This window comes from Atractosteus spatula, chromosome 2, assembly GCF_055471065.1.
Source record: "Atractosteus spatula isolate fAtrSpa1 chromosome 2, fAtrSpa1.hap1, whole genome shotgun sequence".
Lineage (NCBI taxonomy): Eukaryota > Metazoa > Chordata > Actinopteri > Semionotiformes > Lepisosteidae > Atractosteus > Atractosteus spatula.
In genome coordinates, this window is record NC_142707.1 from 20,704,413 (window position 1) to 20,720,343 (window position 15,931).

The 15,931-nt window shown below is 39.4% G+C and overlaps 1 protein-coding gene across 2 annotated transcripts in view; it reads left to right on the top strand.

Annotated features, from left to right (window-relative positions):
• Positions 1-584: 584 nt before the first annotated feature.
• Positions 585-15,931, top strand: part of ncoa1 (nuclear receptor coactivator 1) — a 64,130-nt gene continuing 48,783 nt past the window's right edge. Inside the window, exon 1 of one of the 2 annotated variants that reach the window (XM_088931965.1) lies at positions 585-980. The gene's annotated coding sequence lies outside the window, so the exon portion shown is untranslated. The remainder of the gene's footprint in view (positions 981-15,931) is intronic. The other variant, XM_088931954.1, reaches the window with a different exon arrangement.

A 15,931-nucleotide genomic window follows, 5' to 3' on the forward strand; every position in this document is an offset into this window, starting at 1 on the left:
CATGATGAAAAGAAGAAAAACAAAATTCTAGAAAAAGCATATAAAGGTCCGGGAAAGGGCTACGCAAAATCTGTGGGGTGTTTATCTTTCTTATTCTAACAGAGAAACAACCACAGCCCAGATACTGGAAGTCATCTGGTAAATGTAACACCAAATATTTATGCTTCTGCGGTCACATGATCACTTATTATGCATCAAATGAACAGACACTGTTTAGAACGACTGTTGTACACATGGCCACAAACCTATTTAGCAACTTAACTGTTGTTTCTATACTTTATTAGTTAAACTACAATGAGATAAAATGATAGATGTGCAAGGCAGGAATGGCAAAAACTGTCCGCAAGGCATTAACGTAACCTAATTACTGAAAAGTCCTTAAAACGACGGAAAATACCTACTTTATTTTAAGCAAAATAAAGCTCTTGAAAGTGTATCTATTCTGTTATCTGGAAGAACTGACTTGGTGCTTTAACTGACGCCCCTATCAGTGAAAGTTACTCTTTCTCACTCTGCTCGTACAGGACCTCCTGCTTGTGCGAAAGACGGCCTCGTCCCCGCCTCAGCGCGCTGTGGGCGTGCGCGGCCTTGTCCTGTTTGTTGTTGTTTGTGTGGAGGGTGAAAATGGCGGAGGGGAGAGACCCAAGTGAGAATTAAAAAAATATATATATGACTAGTCCCAACAACGAAATGACAAACTGAATGCAACACTCGTTTCTTTTTAACGAAAAGCTAACGCCGAGTCCAAAATCCTTGCGTAACACTCTACCGTGCAGAGGAGAAAGACTGGCTCCTGGAAGCAACTGATCGCTGAAGGCGAGATGGATTTTGGAAAGCGGATTTTGAATTAGCAGTTCAAGTTTGCGAAACAGCGTCCGGTGAAAACGCAAAGGACTGTTTACCCGTCGGAGCATTCGCAGATCCGTGCATGAGGGTCTCGGGAGGTACACTAGAACCGCAGTAGCAGACGGACGGATCAGGTAAGACGGGCGCAGCGCTCCGGTGTCCCGTGCGTTTTGACAGAACAGCTGTCATCGAGCCTCTGCCCCTGAGCCCAGGCAGACACCATGCCGGATTGGGTCGGGGAATAATCAAATAATCAACACGTGTATGTCCCCGTTCTGTTTGTTTTGTCACTGCAGGTGACGAATCTCTGCAAGACCGCTGCTAAAACATGATATTTAAAAACACACTTTCGAGAGAGAGAGAAAAAAACAGGTTTTATGTTTCAGTGGCAGGGATTTTGCTTTTATTAGTTCTTCCGAGTTTTGAGAAATAAAACAGCATGTATTTAAAAGTGTTCCAATTTGTGTTTTACGGAGGTTGGAAGGATCTTACTTTTAAAATGCATATCTCACTCCAGCTTTTTGTGAGTGCTGACAATGTAGAAGGAAATAATCAGCGGCTGTATAGCGTGTTGCTGAATGGGGAAATGTTATATAATAACTACAAGCCGCAGGCGCACAAGAAAGCGCACTGTACTGTGTGCCGAGCCCTGTATTGCAGCTCGTACTGTAGGTAAGAATAGTATTTAGGACGCTATGCTTTGACTTCCTACTACAGGATTCGTAACTGGATTTGTTACTGTAAGTTGCCGTGGCCGTTTAGAGGGGAAAATGAGGGGAATAGTTTCAATTCCGAATAACATTTCTCAACGACCCGAAAAACGCATGTTACCAAATTTATTTTGGTAAAGTTGAATGTAAAGCAGAACAGCAATATATGTTTAAAGTAGTGGGAAGGCAGCCGCATAAACATACTGTATTTGAGATCAGGTCATTGAGCGGCGTGTTGCAGTCATCGTCAGTGCATAATGCAATGACCATTTTAACTTTAACAAAAACCGACCAAGGTTGTAATGGAAGTAGATTTTGCATTATTTTGTAGGCCATCGACAGTACACACTATACCGACAGTATACTAGCACGCCTAAATTTAATTTTGAAGCTTAATATTTAACTTATCGTTTTGTAACGCTTTGGTATTTTAAAGGGGGATAAGTGCGTAATATGATAGTTATTTACGGCTATATCAAAGGCTTTTCTTAGCATTGTAGCAAGATAATGGGAATTTTGAAGTTTTGCAAGCTTGCTCATAATATTACTAGTCATTTTGTACCCGATTGACTTCAGCATGACGTAAATTCTGCTAGCGATTGCTGGCGTTTATCGATAAGATGGATAATTTTGATAAAAACAACTACAAAAACAAGAAACATTCTTTATTTGGAAGATTTCATATGCCTGGTTTAAGCATTGACAGAACGGCGATCGCACCTGCAAACACAGTACAGTAGTTGCTACTAACTGGTATTAGAAGCACGGGGGGGTTGGGGGTAATTTTTGTATTATTGCCACAATCGACCTTTTCGTTTGTCTCATAGTAATTTTTTTTTTAATGCCAGAGTGCTTATTTGGTTTCTAGCGTCTTAATTCTCGGGGTCCTTGTGTGGTCTTTCTAAACGTTTTTGGCGCTGGGCATTGGTCATTTGCAAACCATGTTTTTCACTTTTTGTGGAGAAGCTCCGCGATGAGCAGATCGATTTTCTGCAGATAGTGCCTCCCGCTTCTGTAGCAGGGAATTGGGTTTAATGGAACTCTTCCGAATGCATCCGTCACGGGAAGCCCACGTGTACTCCGTGGGTTTGGTGTGCGGTGGGTAACTGTGTCAGAGTTGACATTGTTCTGTGGAGAAGGGGAAGGTGTGGTTTAGTGGATTACTGGCGGCACGGTATCGCAGTGGGTAACGTTGCTGCCTTGCAGCGCCGGGGGCTCTGGATTGAATTCCCGGAGTGCTGTCTGCGTGGAGTTTGTACGTTCTCCCTGGGCTCGTGTGGCTTTTCGCCAGGTGTTCCTCCCACAGTCCGAAGACACACTGGTAGGTCAGTTGGCTTCTGGGAAATTTGGCTCATTGTGTGTGTGTCCGACCCCCGTTCACAACCCTGTACTGGATAAATTGATTAGAAAACGAATGGATATAACATTAGAACACTGCTCTCCAGTTCACTGAGAGTTTGTATGGCAGATTTCTTTTATTGTTCAGTCTACTTCTTAGTGCATTTCTGTGTTTCAGGCACTCATTTTATTCTGCAGTTACAACGTAATGAGGGTTCTGTGTTATTAAAGATTTTAACTTTAAATACTGGTACATTCTGTTGGGTTTACAGATTTGGGATAAAGGCACTTTAATATGTAATAATGCAATAGGGCAGGAAAATCCTTCTGATTATCAGAATCATTTTTAATTCAAATCTTATTTGTGGCATTATTCACAGCCTTTTTAATGTGTATATGCATTTTATTATATAACCAGTCTCAAATGAAACTGTTATGGTTATTTACTTCGTGCATCATCCCTATTGTAATAGTAATTGCATTTTACTTAATTTCGTATTCAATCCTTACCCCCCCTTTTTAGTAATCATAGTTGCACAAACTCAAAGCATTCTTGCAGAAACTTCTAGAGAGAGTATTTTTTGCTCTTTCTGTTCTATTCATCAGTGAGAGCATTTACAGTATATGGTGGCTTAAATCTTTTTTATACTCTCCCGTCAAGCCAATCTAAAAACATTTCATTTACGTTAAGGTTAGGTAACATGGGAGGCTAACACAGCAATTTAATAAGAACAGGTTGGTCTTCTTTTTGATCTACAGTAGGTATACTGTAGTGTGTCTATTTTGTTAGTGTCATTATCCCATTATATAATTTTAAACAAACCTTTCACCTTCATTTTGTCTTCCCAAGGGTATTGCATGACGCTGAAGAGTGGAGTGAAATTATTTCTCTTTAAATGTGCCTAGATTGTGCACTGACACAAGAATTTATTTGACTAGTTCTGTGTTTTCCAGTAGGCATTGTCCAGTATTTTGGCAACCTGTAACAGGCAATTTGTTGAAAATATTCATTTCCATGTGCACAATCTTTCTGATCTTGTGCCCATTCTAGGTGTTTATTGGTATGAGCTTTTTTTAGTTGATTTACTCTACCTTTTTCAGGTTAGCTTGTTTGAAAGGACCATGCAGTCAGATTTGCACACGTCTTTCATTACTCAGCTCAGGTTCTGAAATTTCTTGACTTATCTGATTCTGAGATGGAATTAAATCTGTCTGATATGTGTACGTGCTAATGAAAAACATCAGCAGGAAATGCAGCTGTTTTTTTACCATTAAGTCCATCCTTTATCAGAAAGCCACTTATTCTTTGTCACAATGACCTGGAGACTACAGTGTGAGCAGTGGGATCAAGGCAGGACATCTTTGACTGGATAGCAGTCCACTGCAGGGCACAAACAGAACATAGTGACAGAATTGTCACATAGTGACAATTTAAGGACAAACAGTAGGTTTACCTTTCCTGCATTTTCTTTGGAAAATGAGAAGAAACTGGAAACACCGGGAAAGCCTACTTTACTGCAGGGAGAACATGGAAAAAGAGCACCTAGAAATCTTCCCAGCCCGGAAATGAACCCCAGTTCAACTTCTTCAAATATGATGCTGAGTAGTTGTTGTGCTTGCAGGACATGTTAGAACTCTTGTACCTGTTTTGCACTTCTGACAGAGTCTCCACTTTGGATTGGAGGGAGTGCTTTTAGTGTTCCCAGGAGGTTTTGCATGAAAGGCCACCATTTTGGGCTGCTGAGGTGCTGGGTGATTTAGAACAGGTATGTGCTGGTGACTAGGACACACCTGGGCATTCTTCATTAAGTGCAAGGCACGCAGGAAGAAGAAGGTGGAATTCCACTTGTAGTTGGAAAGACTGGTATGGAATTAGCCATGGCCCATCACGAGGCTGTGACTCATCCCTCAGTGTATTTTCTCAAGCTGGCAAGCAGTCCAGGCCACAGTGTTTTCCCTTCTCACATGGTAGAGCAGGTTTTGGTCAAGGATGCTTAGTGATAACAATCATTGGAGCCCATAACAGGAGTGGCCTTTCTCTAGACTTTTACACACCACCTAATTGATTACGAGAGGACGTGGCTAATTCAAATCCGCTTTTCCAGACTCCCCCACGTGGACTCGCCTCCTGCGTAGGCAATGAGAAAAGGTGTGACAGCCCCTGTCTGGGGAGTGTTGTTTGTTTCGGAGTGAGTGGATTTTGAGTTTGAGGTAATATTCACACACATAGAAGGAACATGTTTAAATCACACCACAACAATGCCTTGGTTGAGTCAAAGTGAGAAGGAAAGCACTGTGGCTGGCAGGAATGTCACAGTCATATGCCACTTGGGCATTTTATGACCACCAGTCCACCATCACTAGGCTCCAGCAGTGCTAGCAACTCACAGGAAACTCTCTTGGTTGACTCAGGTTTGGTGAATACATGCAGCAATCCGAGGGAACATTTGAGAGATCGGTTTCACACAGTAGCATCTGCGGCTCAATTGAGTGTTGTGGGTGACCCTTGAACTAAATTTAAGCCATCAAATGAATCTTATGAAATGAAGCTGCCTGTCTGATTCAGGTATCACAAGACAGGAGGTAACTAGGTTGTGTGACTGAAGTTTGCATCTCAACATAGACAGCCACAGTGGGTATTGCATGTAGTGGTGTTCCGAGTCTCTTGCGGAGATGTTAAGCACATTTTCATGAAGAAACCATGAAAGATTCACTAAGCTCTGTATAAAGGAACCATCCCCACAAAGCAAAGTTCAGTCCAGACTTTTCTGGATTGAACCACTGTAGATCTGTGTTGGAACCCAATGGAGCCCCTGTGGGACAAGCTGCAAAACAACAGCAAACATAAAATAAAACAACCAGTGTGTGATTTTGGAGATTCAGTGAAGGAACATCTGCCTGGTAGTCTGTACTGGGCACATCAGGTATTAATTACACACAGGCATCTGACATGAATGCTTTATGATGTAACCCACATCACATGTGACTTTCAAACTTTCTTGTATCTTCTGTGCAACTATTTAAAAAGTTGAAACACACAACCCATCTTTTATCTTGTCTTTAATGTTTTTTTTAGAATTTCCTTTTTCGGTAAGTGCATTACTGAAGTGTGTATTTGGGGGTATAAACATGCTGGTCACATTGCATGATTTATCTCCTGCCTCTCTTCTTACTTTTAGCCCTGCAACACAAATACTGCTGCAATATGAGAAATTAATTGTGAAAATAATTTAAAAAGGCTTCAGTTTTGATTGTTTGAGCAGTAGGCTTTGGATTTGGTCTAAGTGGTAGATTGATTATGTCAGAACAGAAACTGACTTATATCTTCACTATAATATCTATAGATAGATTAAATATCTATAGAAGATATTTCTGCTTGTGAAATATAGATATTATGCCGTGAACACTTGATTAGAAATGGCAAAGAAAATGTGTGGTTTTGTCATTTGAGCATTTCCAGTTCTTTATCGAACTATGGATTAGACTGTAAATTGTGGATATATGTTTAAGGAAATGCTGGCTCAAAGTATACTTGTGTGTTGGGAACCATTATTTCAGTCCATGTTATAGCAGCATATTAAGGTTAGTATTTTATTTTCAGCTGAAGGTACAGGCAAACCAACAAGATAAAACTGAAAGACCATTAAAGGGGAACTACAATGCTATTTTCATATTTTGTGGTTAGAAAGAATTAGCACTGATGAGTGCATTTCAAACCACAATAAAAGTAAAATGTACACGGTAACTTGTAAAACCTGCAATTTACTGTACATCACAAAATAGATCACATTTTCCAGTATGTGCAGAATACGTGGTGTGATTCAGATCAAGGCAAACAAACGTCTGGTGAGATGACACTGTAAACCAGCAGGCTTGTGAATGCATCTCTTTTAATTCAATAGAAATATTGCTTTTTGATTTCAAGGTGGTTTTGCCAACGAATATTACTTACTTTTTAACTCTGCATGCAGATCACGTTAGGACTACAGTACCTGCAATGAAATGACTGCTTGTACATCGTGCGCTTATTCGCTCGTACATCACATTAGTCATTACAGAAACTGTTAATTTTGTGCTCTATTCGAAATTTGTAATTTTTTTTCTATAAAGTCAATGAATTTATTTTGTTCCCGAGATTTATTAACTGGTCTGAGAAATTGGGACTGCAGTTCCCCTTTTAAACATGAAAGAAATGACCATTCACAGACATGCCACCTTCCTAAGCCAGGAGGTCTGCCTTTTGTCTGTTTTTTCCTGCCTTTCCCAAATGCTCAGGTACAGCTGAAATCTCTTCATGTCCCTGCTGTTTTCCAATGTCCAGTTTTGTCTTTGTAATGGAGCTTATTGTGTGCACACTCAGGGATGAAATTGTTTTTTAGAGGAGGGCTGGAACCAAGGCTACATTGGAGATATAATTCGTGGGAGAAATTCACAGGCCTACAATGACTTGTTATGCCTCTACAAGTGTTTATGAGGCTTCCGGCATTCTCTCTTCCAGTCTTGATTTTGGTCTTGTCTTAGATGACCCAGGAAGGAATTTTCTTTTAGAAATGTTCTTCCAGATTTCTTTGCAGTTTATTATAATGTCCCCTTTTTGTCACATAAAAGCTCCCATCCCTCATGACCCTGTAGTTTCAATTGTAATATGTTGAGACACAGGGGGAAATTTAGCTGATCACTTTGGACTTGCATTTGTTCCTCCATCTTTGGTTGGGTTAAGTGCAGGTCAGATATGAAGCGAGACGTCTGCCTTAAATCTCTATCCGCTCCACTTCTGCCGGATGTCCAGAGCCTGTTCGTTATCATCCCTCGGTCCTCAGCCCTGCTCGAGGCTCATTTGCCTTTGGACGGAACTGTTCAAAACTCCTTTGTGTAGACATCACCTGTGGTCTCTCAGCTCTCAGTTGCATTCTTCTCTGTCCTTGACTCTCAGGGTGGTAGTGTGGTATGCTTGTTTCTCCTGCAAACTGGAGCCACCTTCTGTAGCTCCAGCCATAAGAGAGAAATGCCACCATGCAGTCCATGTCTACAGTGTCTCCATGTCTACAACCGGACCAGTCCCAGCCAGCTTTAGTATGGTTTTAGGTTGCACCTGGATCTTTTGTTTTGGTGCATCTCTCTCTCTGCATGTTCTGGTCTTCGGTTTGTGAGTTTATTGTACATACATGAGTGTCACTGTAAACTTCCTATATATCTAGTACAAGGACAAGTAAAGTTCATCTGTGAATTGTAGGTCACCCTGGATATATGAAACAGCTACCGGACCTACTGGACCTACCGTCTGGTAAATGGTACCGAAGCACTCGGTCCAAGTCCAACAGACTATGGGATAGTTTCTAACTCCAGGCAATAAGACTGCTAAATAGCCAGCCTGCAACAGACTACGGAACAGCTTCTACCTCCAGGCAGTAAGACTGCTAAATAGCCAACCTGCAGCTCCTTTAGCAAATCACCTGTAATGGCTACACGGACACACAGTTTTCACTGTATTCAGCATACTGCACTTCTTGTATATATTGCATACACCATGGACACATAGCAGCTCTACTCATATTGAGTTTTATTCAATTTCTATTACATCTATTATTATGTAACCTTATTTTTGTAACCTCAATTTTGTGGTTTTGAATTTTGTGATTTTTGTGAGCTCGCAGAAAAGGCATTTCGTTGCCAGCAACTACTGCTGCACGCTGTATTGTTTTGCATTTGATAAATAAACTTTGATTTGATTTGATAAGACTGTCTGCTATGAAAATTCTTATTAATATTAACAACAACAACAACAACAACAACAATAATATAAAGAGTATCAGGAATAAAGTCAATTTCAAATACATTCTCTGACTTGGAATTAAGGACAAGATTAAATGACCCACTTTTGTGTTAAAACACCCTTAACTGGTTTTGAAGATGAATACATTTATGTGCATATTAGACACTTGAAGATATTATAAAGTAGCCACTAACTTGCAGTACGTGTAACTAATTAAGGTGATTTGGCCTTGCTTTATATTTAGGATGTTCATACAATTTTAATGTGATCTCAAGACATAAAAATTAGACGTGCAATTGTTAAACAGTTAGTTGCTGTTTTAATGAAAGAAGCTGGCTGGATCAAACCTCTGCACTTGTAAGTCTTCTCGACTAAAAAAAATAAATGTTCAAAGTGGTGTGAATAATGAAAAGTTGTTAGTCTGCACTGGATACTTTTCCTTACATTGTACCCTTTCTCTCTGCTTGTTTAATTAAATCACGTATAAGGGTTTTGTTTTAGAAATATAAACATTGACACACCTCTAGTCACTTTAAAATGTTGTAGAGATAGTTTTTATTCTCTGCAATGAAAAATAATATCTAGTTAAACAAGAGCAGAAGGGCAGGAAGGGATTAAATAAAAACTTTAAAAACTAATCACAAATTATAAACCCAATACCCAATGAGTTTCCATTGTGGAGACTGAAACCACCTCAGTCAGACAAACTCACTAACAAATCTCATGACTATAATTTACAGTTTTGCAGGTGGGGAAAAAATTGGACTTAATCCTGGAGTAGTTTGAATTCCAAGAGAGGTTAAAAAAGACAGGGAATTATAACCACATCGTCTTAAATCGCTCAAACCTGTTTCAGTTGGTGCAGCTCGGCTACCCTGCAGTGAGATGTACAGTACAGTACTGTACAGTAGTTGAAAAGGCTCTCTGACATCACTGAGATACCTTTCAATATTTCAATAGGTCACACCTGTGCACTGTGGCTACTTGGTGAAACTCAACAGTGGTATCTGGAAAGGCATGAATGCAAAGGACAAATTGAGTCCTAGTACCTAGTACTGTCTCACAATTTGACAAAGATATAAAAAATTCAGAGACACTGCGATGACATTGATAACAACAGTGAAGATTAATACCATATTTGCAAGTGTGTTGTGGACAGCTTTTTTGACCAGAGTATATTGACCAAAAAAGATAAGTTTAGTGTTAAATATTGAAGTAACAGTGTGGTGTGACAAGTTATAATAGTTTGTCTGTTTTTTTCTGTGCTATGTCAGCTGTAAGTATTTTTAAATTATTTAATGCAAACTTGTCTTTAATGGGCCATGATGCATTGACCAGCCTGAATCTTAAAACTCTCCATTACAGAAAGACAAGTTTAACTTGTTAATTTTAAGTTTTAATTTAAGATGTTTCACCTGTAGAGAAGAAAATATCTTTCAACCATCATGACTCCAAGATGCATTATTGTTTCTTTGTGAACTTCTGCTTTTACCCGTGGCTGTAAAGAACACACTGTCTAAACAGCAAGGCCTGGATCTGTTTTGCTGACTATATCACTCCAGGTTGCTGTGAAGCCGGAAGCTGAAAATCCTACTAATCGATTGTGTGGGGGAAGCTCTCAGCCGAGCTGAGAGAGCTGCACATTTCTGCTGCTGAGAGCAGTGTGCTCAGCTGGGCTGCTTCAGCCGTCAGAGGGCTGACCTACATTTTCATCTCCCTGGAAAAAAACTGGCTTGTGCAGCAGACTGTGAGGGTGTGTGTGGGGGGGAGGGGGCAGGGAGGGAGTCTAAGAGGGCCGATGTCACTGTGCTCACTCCCAGCTCAGCTGTGAAAGCATGCAATCACTCTGCTCTGGGCACTTGTTTTCTTTCAGGACACCCGCAGAACGATATTTACAGTTGCTCTAGTCTTACACTCATTTACTTGGCAATGTTTATGTGGGAATTCTATGACAGATATAGGTAAGCCTAAAAAAGAGGTGGTCAACTAACTGTTGTTGATAAAATTAGGAGCTGTCATTATAAATAATTGCTTGAAACATTTAAAACAAGTTCTACATTCTCTTTCGCAAGAGGACATTGTTTTTGAGCCTGTTCCAGTCAGTGTATCTGTAGTATATTTTCCACATGCTTTAGACTAGAAATGCGTGGACCTTATGCCATTCCTACACCACTGTCAACAATGCAAAGGTTATTCCATTTATTACAGAGGTACAAGGTTGTAGATTTAAAAACGGTATCCGGGAGCTTTGAGGTGACTTCTGCATCTGGTAATTAAACTTACTGTCAGGATCTAATAGAATGCTTTAAAGGAGCAGTAAACATATTATTCATTTTTGTGAATCTCATCACATTCAATAACTTTAGGTTCATGGTGGCCCAGAGCCTGTTCCGAGAAGCACTGGGTGCCAGGTGGGTACACCCTGGACACAATGCCAGTCCTTCGCCAGCTCATTTCTTTATGTTTCGTAAATAAAAGTTCATCATCGAGTAAGGCGCAGAGGTTTACAAGACAGCCAAAAAAAACAAGCAAGTAGCAGGTAGTATAACTGAGATGGAATCCAACAAGAATGTCAATGTCTCTTCTAACACTGCGGCTCCTAGTTCAGCTTGCAGTGAATGGATTGTACAGTAGGTAATAAAACACTAAAATCACAGGGAATCAAAATTGCTTGTTTAAGAATTTTAAAGCATTCCTTGGAATTTGCAGCTACTGAAATTTGGAGGCACTATTTTCCTTAATTCATCTTTGTTAGAGTTTTTTTGTAATAAATTATTCAGTCAATAACAGCATAAATATTGCATCATAATGACGCAGAACATTTTAATTTACAAATATTTAAAAGCAGCATATAATAGAACTCAAGCTCTGATAAGCAGGACAGAACTACCTTTTCTAAAAAAGTAAGTAAAAAAGTGAAAAAATGATTGTCTAATGAATGTCTGAACACACACATCTCACTGAAATGAAATAGAACCAGATCGTCTGTAAATGAAAAATATGTCCTTGTCAGCAGTAGAAATACACAGAGGTGCAGTACATTCCTACCAAAATGTACACAGCCTCCATTTCATGAACTGAGATGCACGCAGATGTGTATTTAAAAGTAAGATAAGTAAGGAAATGATCAATGTTATCCTTTATTTTGAGTCAAAGATCTGCAGTTTTTCATTTTTTCCTAAATAATACTTGTGTGGGTTGAGGAGTTTTCTGTCAAAGAAAGAGATACACTTTAGTTTACATTTCTGTGATGTAAAAACAAATTAAAGGACAGAATTAGATCAATTTTCTAAGCGTTTTATCCAGTACAAGTTCAAGGGGGAGCAAGTAACAGGAGCAAGATACACCCTGGATGGTACGCCAGTCCATCGTAGGACACACACACAGACAAACATGCACATGCACTCACCAGGGCCAGTTAACCTACCAGTATGTGTTTGGACTGTGAGAGAGAACCCATACTAACACAGGGAAAATGTGCAAACTCTACTTACTGTAGATAGCAAGTCGGGTAAAGAATTGAACCCAGGGCCCCTGCGCTGTGAGGCAGCAATGCTAACCACTGCCCCACCATCTAACTCCCACTTGTAAAGGCAGATTAACTTTACAGATTATTTTAACACTTTAAAGGATGACATTTTCACTTTTTGTTATTAACCTTTTTCATATGAAGTAGTACAGTAGGGTGTACAGCCACACCTCAAATAAAATGAGCACAAGCAATTGTTTCATCAATTTGTTCAGCACAAGCAATTTTTTCATGCAGCAAAATTAGCAGCATGAATACGCAGGTAAATCATTCAAATGTGATCTAATATAATGTACATCATGGGAGTTGACAGTTGACGGGTATTCAGAAAACTATATTGTAGCAAGCCCCGATAGTGTGAAATTATTGGAACAAAATGTTGATACAAATTTGGATTCCAAGCTCCTGAGCCAGTACCTGGTTGGAGGGTGGAAAAACTGCTGGAATTTGGAAGTGGGCACACGTCTGCTGTATTTTTTTTGTTTTTCAGTCACATAGCTTATTCATTTATGCTCATCAGCATAAAACCAACACTTAAAACTTTATCACGCATAACGCTGATATTTAAAACCACTCTTTTGCAAGCCTGTTATTTTGTGCTTAGGCTTCCTTTAAATACTTGCTGTAGATGTTTTCTGTTACCACAACACTACCCACACAAAAGGAGGTTCAGAGCTTCAGCATGACTTCCCTTGACTCTGCATTCAAGTATTCAGTTATCTCTTTTTATTGGACCCTGTGTTGCCTTGATGTCTAGATTTAGCAGACAATATAAAACATGGTCTTTCCCCCTTGATATTTATGATGTTAGTTTACATTCTCCTTGCTTACGTGGGAGGCCTTGCGTTTACTTACAGTAAATTTAATTTGCCAAGGCTCTGCGCAGATTTGGATCTGGTCCAGAGTCTTCAGATTCACACAGCACGGACAGCGATTTTAAAAAGGGCTTGAAGAAGGCTGGCTTGTTTGGATTTTTGGTTTTCTTTCCCACCATTTCCAGGTGCCTCTACAGTGAAGTCCTAGGTAATGGGTGTCACATTTCACTTTATCATACCTCTGCTAAATATTTGCAAAGAATCACACTTTAAAATTTAGAGATTTCCACCCCTAATGTCTTAGTAGTTGAGTGAGGGGGATATGGTTACTTCATGAATTCTGTTGCTACAGACAAAACCGTTTTTGGAAAAGATTGTAATAATGACACATTATCCATTTTATTTAGTTTGTTGCATCTCCTTAAATACTATAGTGCATACAGTAGGAAATGTACTGGATTCTCCGCATTTCTAAAAAATCTACGAATAGCTCACTGGTTAGTATGGCAACCCTGTCGGAGAAGGTTTTGTGAGTCTTTACTGGAATTAGAAGAGTGCCCTTTTCTGCATCTGCTGCCAGGGGATTCTGAAGGACAGATGTCTCGGCTCTTTCGATTGGACTGTGGAGAGAGTGCAGAAAACGTGCAGCAGTTCCACCTTTTAGACACAAAACTTGCTGCGCCTTTTTTTTTTTGCCTGTTAGAGCAGCTTTTTACAGTTAGGAGAGATGTAAACCTTGTGCTGGTGTAGTATCCTGAAGCAGGTTTTTTTTTGTATTCGGGCTTCGTTCTGTATTCAATCATGCTGTGATAACCGGATTCTGTTGGCAAAGCAATACAGTAAATTACTTCCCCCTCCTAGGTAGAAATCTCTTTGAAGTGGTTAAAGCCCTGACACGTAGAGTGAAGTAGGAAATTCAAGTGATAGATTTGTTGTGAGATATGACGTGTATATTCTTGAGTGTATAAAATGCATGCAGATGGCTGTTTTTCCCGTTCTAAGCAAGAACAGGAAAATCAACGGTTGGTCAGAAGTTGCAGTTTTGCCATTGTGTTTTTAGTATCAACTTTCCATCATTTCGGTAATTACTGGCAGAACCACTCATGATTTTACATGCACGTCCCACACGTTGTGTTGCAGTATTATTGTAATTCAGAAATAAAAAAAAAGAATGCATTAACCTAAAGCTAATGAACTGCAAGGCTTTTGTTTAGCAGACGCCCACAAGAAACAAACAAATGAAAGACTTTAATAATGTTTTTCTGCTAAAATTAAAACCCTACTGCTGGACCCTACTTTCAAAAGAAACCCTACTTTTCTTTTTGTATTACTTTTCTGTTGTGGACAAGGCACTCTGAGGTGCCTTGGAGTTGTTTAATGATTACTTTTGTAAAGGATATGGAATGTCCCATCATCTCCTCTTACACATGTTGTAATGTATTACTTAGAGTGTTTCCCAGTTCTGGTCCTTGAAAACCCATGTCTTCTGGTTTCCAGGTGAACTTCTTAGTTTGGCTCATCAAGCTTTTAATTGAACTATCTGTATTTTTAAAGCTGTTGTAGTTTCTATGCACCACTAAGCACACTTATTACAGGTGTTTTACAGTGTCGTTTCAACCTGTAACTTTTATTTCATCAAGGATCAGAGCCGTATAGAAAGCCATAGAAGACAACTATTTTTAAACCAAGTTGAAAATGATTTCTGCTCACTTTATTATTTGGAAACTTAAAGGAGATTATTTGTGAGACTAAGTCCCGAGTGCGGAAAAACCGTTAAAAATCAATCAGTTGATTCGATTAAGGGTTGAATAAGCTTAATTGATTAAGAGCTTAAAGAAATGTCCTACACTGATAGGCTAAAAGAACCAAACCTTTTTCAGTCTTGAACAGAGAAAACTACAAGGGGATCTGAATAAAGTTGGATTGCAAATTGATTAAAATCAGCTCAGTGGACTTCACCAGTGAAGCCTGAACAAGTGGACGCAAGTGGAAACTATGTGGAAATGTGAGTTGTAATGCTGTGGTTGAAGCTATACCCTGGTTTCTGTTCTAGAAACAGCTGGCTGTGATCCTGTGATCAATAAGCTTATTAGCTTCTAAATGCTTTGCCTACAAGAGCCAAATGGCTTATGTTCTTGCATTCTGGCTCCGTTGGAATGAAAGCTTGCAGAAACAAGGGTTGGGAAACACTAATTTAGAACAATTAAATATTCCTTTTCAAAATGCTATTGTTCTCTAGCATTTCCTAGCATGGGGATTATGTTTGTTTGTGTCTGTGTGTTCCTTGCCATGGACTGGTATATTCAGAATATATCCTGCTTTGTGCCCGTTGCTTGCTGGAATTGACTCCAGTTCCTCTGTGACCCTGTATTAGATACAAAAAATGGATGGAAGATGTTTGCTACATAATCCTTGGAACACTTTGATTCAGGGCAGATTTTTAAAATCACACCAAACCTCAAAGAAATCAGTGCATCCATTGAACTTTAAATCTAATTTGTTCATGGAACTTAATCAAGAAAATAACAGTTTCTGCATTTTTGAGGCGGAAGAGTAGCCATGTTTTGCAGTACTGTTCAAGTTTTCATATGTCCTAATTTAGACCCTGGTCCAAGGGGCTTGTAGATGGAATTTCTGCTGCTGACAAGATTTAAATAAAAGAATTAAACAGAAAGACAAGAAATAAAGACAGGAATTAAATAGAAGTCAGGAGTAAATCGATTGTGTATTGGTTTGTTTTAATGGCTGGTGAATCAGCCTATACAGCTGCAAAGACTACATTAAATTTGTAACTAAGGTAAATTGCCAGGGAAAACAACAAAAATCTTTTTTTTTTGTCCAAACATTTGCTTGACAGTTTTGATAAGTGAGAGTGATGGAGTGCAAATGTACAAGGAAAACAGGCTGATTTGTTGCAGGT